The sequence below is a fragment of the Myxine glutinosa genome, chromosome 9 (genome assembly GCF_964187855.1).
Source record: "Myxine glutinosa chromosome 9, kmMyxGlut1.1, whole genome shotgun sequence".
NCBI lineage: Eukaryota > Metazoa > Chordata > Myxini > Myxiniformes > Myxinidae > Myxine > Myxine glutinosa.
Window position 1 is genome coordinate 91,416,488 of NC_136269.1, and position 6,381 is coordinate 91,422,868.

At 42.2% G+C, this 6,381-nt stretch overlaps 2 non-coding genes across 2 annotated transcripts; one reads left to right on the forward strand and one right to left on the reverse strand.

Moving 5' to 3' along the window:
* Positions 1-226: 226 nt before the first annotated feature.
* Positions 227-390, reverse strand: LOC137435884 (U1 spliceosomal RNA). Its single transcript, XR_010986178.1, has one exon. It is a non-coding gene; the product is annotated as a U1 spliceosomal RNA (small nuclear RNA).
* A 2,456-nt stretch (positions 391-2,846) lies between these two features.
* On the forward strand, positions 2,847-3,010 carry LOC137435887 (U1 spliceosomal RNA). The gene has a single exon (XR_010986181.1). It is a non-coding gene; the product is annotated as a U1 spliceosomal RNA (small nuclear RNA).
* The last annotated feature ends 3,371 nt before the right edge of the window (positions 3,011-6,381 follow it).

Genomic DNA, 6,381 nt, shown 5'->3' on the forward strand with positions numbered 1-6,381 from the left:
GTGCTTCCTCCCCTTCTCTCCCCATTTTGTCGACCGCTCACCTTTTTATATACTTTGTTTGCTTGTTTGTTTGATAAATGTTAGCTCTTTCAAGAGCCTCGACTGTATACAAAAAAAAAAACAGCTGGTCAAGCAATAATCGTGAAATAAAAAAAGAGAAATTGAAGGAGTAATTCGTGCCCCAAATTGGAGCCCACGCAGTTTCATCTGTTTTTATTTTCAATATCAGGGGATAGCGCGAACGCAGTCCCCCACTACCACAAATTGTACAGTCGAGTTTCCCACATTTGGGGAAATCGCAAGGGTCAACCCACCCGGAGTGCAATGGGTCGGTCTCGCCCTGAGAACACTGCCTTTTTGATCACAGTGTTTCCCCTGTCAGGTAAGTATGAGTTGTTTACCCCCACGAGCTCCTTTTATTAGTACGCACACCACCTTACTTAACCAGGACGTTTTCTACACCTTCCCCTCAATATTTATTTAAATGGTGAATGTTGAACGAGCTTTACAAACACGTCCTAATCGGAGTATTAGATTCGATATTCTGATTTAGATATTTGGAGAATTTCTCACTTTGCTGCTGATTTTGGAGCAAATTATAAACGTTTTAGCGATCACATGCCTTCTGGGGACGTCATGACGTGACGCCCCGTCATGACGCTGAGAACTGTATGCATGCCGTCATGACGTTAAGTACTGTATGAATGACGTCATGACGCTGAGTACTGTATACATGACGTCATCACGCTAGGTATTGAGTCGCGATTTTTCCAACTTGCTTATTTCACCTCGTTATCTTGTAAGAAACATCGATTTGAAGACACTACATCTCCATCGCACGTGGATCTCTGTGTCCATGCTTGATGGAAGATTAAATCGTCACGATAAAAGGAGAAGTTTTGAACCTTCTAGTTGAGTTTGTGGATGGGAATGGGTTGGCGCGGTCTTATTCTTATCGCTCGTAATTTATAACCACTAGGGGGCCCGTTGGGCCATTGGACCAAATTTGCATTGGTCTTCAACGCCTTGAAGCATACCTGCCTGCCGGACTCGGTGGGGTGAGGAAGGGGGGTCTTTTGGGTGCTCAGCGTCTTTTGGTTCTTCAGAGTTTTTTGGGTCTTCAGGATCTTCTGGGTCATCAGAGACTTTTGGATCATCTGGGTCTTTTGGGTCCTTGGGAAATTTTGGGCCATCTGGGTATTTTGGGTCCTCGGGTACTTTTAGGTCTTCTGGTTATTTTGGGTCCTCGGGGACTTTTCAAAGACAGCCCAGCACGTGATTGTTCACCCAGATCAGACTATTCATCCCATTGTGAAGGAGTGCCCCCGATGGAGATTTGACGAAGCGTTTGGGGCAATCGACCTTACCCCAGATGGTGCTGTGACTTGGCTGTTCAACCCAGACTTAGATCTGGGAGCTGTAATTTGTCATTCGCAACATTAGATGAGAGTTGGAATGGAAAATGCATTATGAACTCCAATCTCCCATGGCCCTTTCCCACAATATTCCAGGTATTCCATTGTGTGTTTTCCTCCTCTTATGATCATTGAAGAAGCATCGAGGTTGCTAAGTTTTAAAACAATGAGAATGTGAAAGCAGGTGTCCTGAAAGGGATGTACATAAAGATCATCTCAAAATTTTTGTTGCACACCTTGTTTCTTTTGAAGTGAAAATGTATTGGCTGTTGCAAAATTTCATGCTCACCATCTCATGAGTTAGTCATCTGTCAGGTAAATATCAAGTTTCTCACACGTTGTGGTGCTTCAGCAATTTAAATTACATTTCATTCCAATAACATGGTCACGTCAGAAATCTTTGAAAGAATCAATCTGTTGGAACCCATCTGTGGATCGGTCCCATCGGCCGATGGGTCTGACCCGTTTGGCGACCCATCTGTGGATGCACGAGAAATGACAATGCAGACCCATCGGCCGATGGGTCTGCGCCATCTGCGGATGTGTTGTTCACCTTCAAGGAATGTGTACGCATCAATGGTGGATGAGTTAACCTAACGCTAAACCTAACCCTAACCCTAACCCTAACCCTAACCTAACCCTAACCCTAACAACCCTAACCCTAACCCTAACCCTAACCCTAACAACCCTAACCCTAACCCTAACCCTAACCCTAACAACCCTAACCCTAACCCTAACCCTAACCCTAACCCTAACCCTAACCCTAACCCTAACCCTAACCCTACCTGATTGAAGATCACCATTCTGTCAACACATTCCTTCAAGGTGAACAACACATCCGCAGATGGCGCAGACCCATCGGCCGATGAGTCTGCATTGTCATTTCTCGTGCATCCACAGATGGGTCGCCAAACGGGTCAGACCCATCGGCCGATGGGACCGATCCACAGATGGGTTCCAACAAATCCACACACTTGGTAAATGATTGGTGATGAACAAAATAAAAAGGGACGTGAAATCCAGGATCCCTTTTCCTAATTTTCCTCGCACTACTTGTCCACCCAACAACAGCTTTGATGGGATCGTCGTTTCTGGTGAGAGGTGAAATAAGCAGGTTGGAGAAATCGCATCTCAATATCTAGCGTGATGACGTCATGTATACAGTACTCAGCGTCATGATAGGGGAGCGCCCTCAGAAGGCATGTGATCGCTAAAACGTTTATAATTTGCTCCAAAATCAGCAGCAAAGTGAGAAATTCTCCAAATATCTAAATCAGAATATCGAATCTAATACTCCGATTAGGACGTGTTTGTAAAGCTCGTTCAACATTCACCATTTAAATAAATATTGAGGGGAAGGTGTAGAAAACGTCCTGGTTAAGTAAGGTGGTGCGCGTACTAATAAAAGGAGCTCGTGGGGGTCAACAACTCATACTTACCTGACAGGGGAAACACTGTGGTCAAAAAGGCAGTGTTCTCAGGGCGAGACCGACCCATTGCACTCCGGGTGGGTTGACCCTTGCGATTTCCCCAAATGTGGGAAAGTCGACTGTACAATTTGTGGTAGTGGGGGACTGCGTTCGCGCTATCCCCTGATATTGAAAATACAAACAGATGAACCTGTGTCGGCGATAATCTGGGGCACGAATTATTCCTTCGATTTATTTTTTCATTTAATGATTATTGTTTGACCAGCTGTTCACAAGTTATCACATTTTTACCTGATATGACCTCTGACCTTTGACCTCGTGACCCAAAATCTAATCAGTTCATCTTTACCTTAATGTATACACCTGCACCAAGTTTGACTTAGATCCCTTTAGCCATTCTCAAGTTATCGCGGTAAGGAAAACCTATAAAGGACGGATGGACGGACAGACAACCTGAAAACGTAATTCCTCTGGAAAACTCCCATTTTCTTTTCCCCTAAATCCTCAATTACAATGTGATGAATTGTTGATCTGGGTATTCCAATGTTCCAATGTTGCAGTTTTTATACCTCTGCCGACAAAGTCGCCGGAGGCATTATGTTTTCTGGTTGTCCATCCGTATGGGCTAAACTTCGTTTTACTCAGCAACCACATGTTCAATTGAGACGAAACTTTCAGGGTAGGAGTGACACCCATGCAGAATGTTTTTATGATAATTGTGACGTTATAGTTTACGTGGTATGGCAGCCATCTTGGATTAAAAGGAAATAATTAAAAAATGAATGATCAGAAACCGCTGAATGGAAAAATTTGAAACTTGGCACATTGTCAAATACTCCCAATGGGGAACAAAATATGATAATGATGTCATCATAGGTGAAGTGGTATACCAGCTAAAAATGTTTTAATCGAATTCCTTATCCTCAAAATCTGAAATTGCATGCACATGATCTATGGCCCATTTGTATTGAAATATAAAATTTATGACATCATAGATCACATGGTTTGGCAGCCATATTGGATTGAAGGAAAATATTAAATAACTATATCTCTGAAACCGCTCACCCTATCGATGCGAAATTTTACAAATATCATCTAACAGGACTGTTGCATATAGTTTGAAAATCATGATGTCATAGGTCACGTGGTTTGGCAGCCATCTTGGATAGAAAAACGAACCTTATCCGATCAACACGAAAGTTCACAAACTTGATCCCCTACCCATACATATGCAGAGTGATGGCATCTACCCATTGTGGGACGATGCGGAGGCATATTGGCGACACAGTCGCATTGTTCTAGTTTGAATTGTGATAAGCCAATGCTGAAGGTGATTTTATCCATGATACCCTTGCATCATATGGTGAAATACCTGCCTGAACTCGGTCTATCATGCACAACAGACACCGAAGAACCAAAACACCATGAAGACACAAAAGACCCCAAAAGCCCCCGACAACCCAAAAGACCCAGAGGATCCTAAAGACTGAGCCCCTGAGCACTCAAAAAACCCGCCCCACCTCACCTCCACAGAGTCCGGCAGGCAGGTATGCTTCAAGGCGTTCAAAACCAATACAAATTTGCGGGCCCCCTAGTGGTTATAAATAACGAGCGATAAGAATAAGACAGTGCGAACACATTCCCATCCGCAAATTCAACTGGAAGGTTCAAAACTTTTCCTTTTATCGTGACGATTGAATCTTCCATCAACCATGAACACAGGGATCCACGTACGATGAAGATGTAGTGTCTTCAAATCGATGTTTGTTACAAGATAACAAGGTGAAAAAAAAGAGCAATCAGAGATTGCAAACCCTGGCCAGGATGTATTTTCAGTGTTTTTAAGGCTTTTGTGTTAAAACAAATATGGCGGCCGAACCAGGTGACCGATGACGTCATCATTGTTTTTTTTCTCCACTAATTTATTCCTAGATTATGCTCAATAAATTTCATCTTGATCGGATGACGTTTTGAACTCGTCAAATTATGACGTCATAATGGAGGCACCTATGACACCATCATACAAAGATGTTATTCACATGGAGAGTTCTTTACAATGAGCCATGTCTCAATTTTTTCTATTCAGTGCTTTCGGAGATATAGAGGGGCAAAGTTTTTCGGTTTTATCAAGATGGCGGCAGAACCACGTGACATATGACGTCATAATTATTATAAAAAATTCTACAGGTGGAGTTGCACGTCTGGTTAAAATTTCCTGTGAATCGGACCGACGGTTGCAGAGAAAATCATATTTATTCTGTATGGACAAACAAACAGACAAACAAACAAATGAAAAATCACCCATAGAGCGACACTTGGCAAAAGAGAACAAAGTAGCATGGCACTCAGTGGGGCATCCTTTTGACTTCAAAAAATAATTAGTGCTTGAATTCAGTTTGCTGATATGCAAACCGTCTTCAAAGTTATCGGATGAAAATTGTCAATTTTAGAAAATCGGCCTTTGTTGACCTTTTGGCCTATGTTGACCTCAAAAATTGTTGCTGGTTGCTTTCAGTAAGGTGATATAAAAATTCTTTTTAAATTTCAAGCCAATCGGATGAGAATTGACGATTTTAGAAATTTGAAATTGTTGTTGACCTTCGACCTATGGTGATCCCAAAAATAGTTGGTGGTTGAATTTAGTTTTCTGATATGTAAATCCCATTCAAATTTCAACTGAATCGGATGAAAATTGAGGATTTTAGAAATTTGAAATTGTTGTTGACCTTTGGCCTATGTTGACTTTTTGACCCATGTTGATCTCATCAATAGTTGGTGGTTGAATTCAGTTAACCGATATGTAAATCCTCTTCAAATGTCAAGTCAATCGGATGAAAATTGAGGATTTTAGAAATTTGAAAAAAGTGGTTGCCCTTTGGCCTATGTTGACCTTTTAGCCTATGTTGATCTCAAAAACAGTTGGTGGTTGAATTCGGTTCGCCGATATGTAAATCCTATTCAAATTTCAAGTCAATCGGATGAAAATTTAGGATTTTAGAAATTTGAAATATATATATATATATTTTTTGTATACTGAATCGAGGCTCGTGAAAGAGCTGACATTTACTTCACAAACAAATCAACCAGACAAACAAAATATATAAAAAGAGGGAGCGGAAGACAAGAGAAGGGGAAGCACACAAACACTTGAGAGCACACAACATTTAAGAGCTGGGAGATGTGTGGGAGGGAGAGGGCTTGGGGGGAGGAGGCATGGGCAGGGGGAGGGGGGAGGGGGGTGGGAGAAGTATAAAACACAAGGGCACCAAGGACTTCCAAGACAGAAGTTGGTATTTCAAAAAAGTGGAATTGGGGTGAAATTAGTGGGGATAGAAAAGATCAAGGTTTTGGATGGGGGAAGATAGGAGATGGTGGTGAACAGCTGTTTTAAAGACCTGGAGGGTGGAGTGGGATTGAAGAGAGTGAGGGAGTTTGTTCCAGAGGCAGGAGAAAAGAGGAATGAAGGAGTGACGGTGAGCAGAGAGTCTTGATTTTGGCAGTTTAACCATAAGAGGGTTGCAGGCAGATCTTGTGCG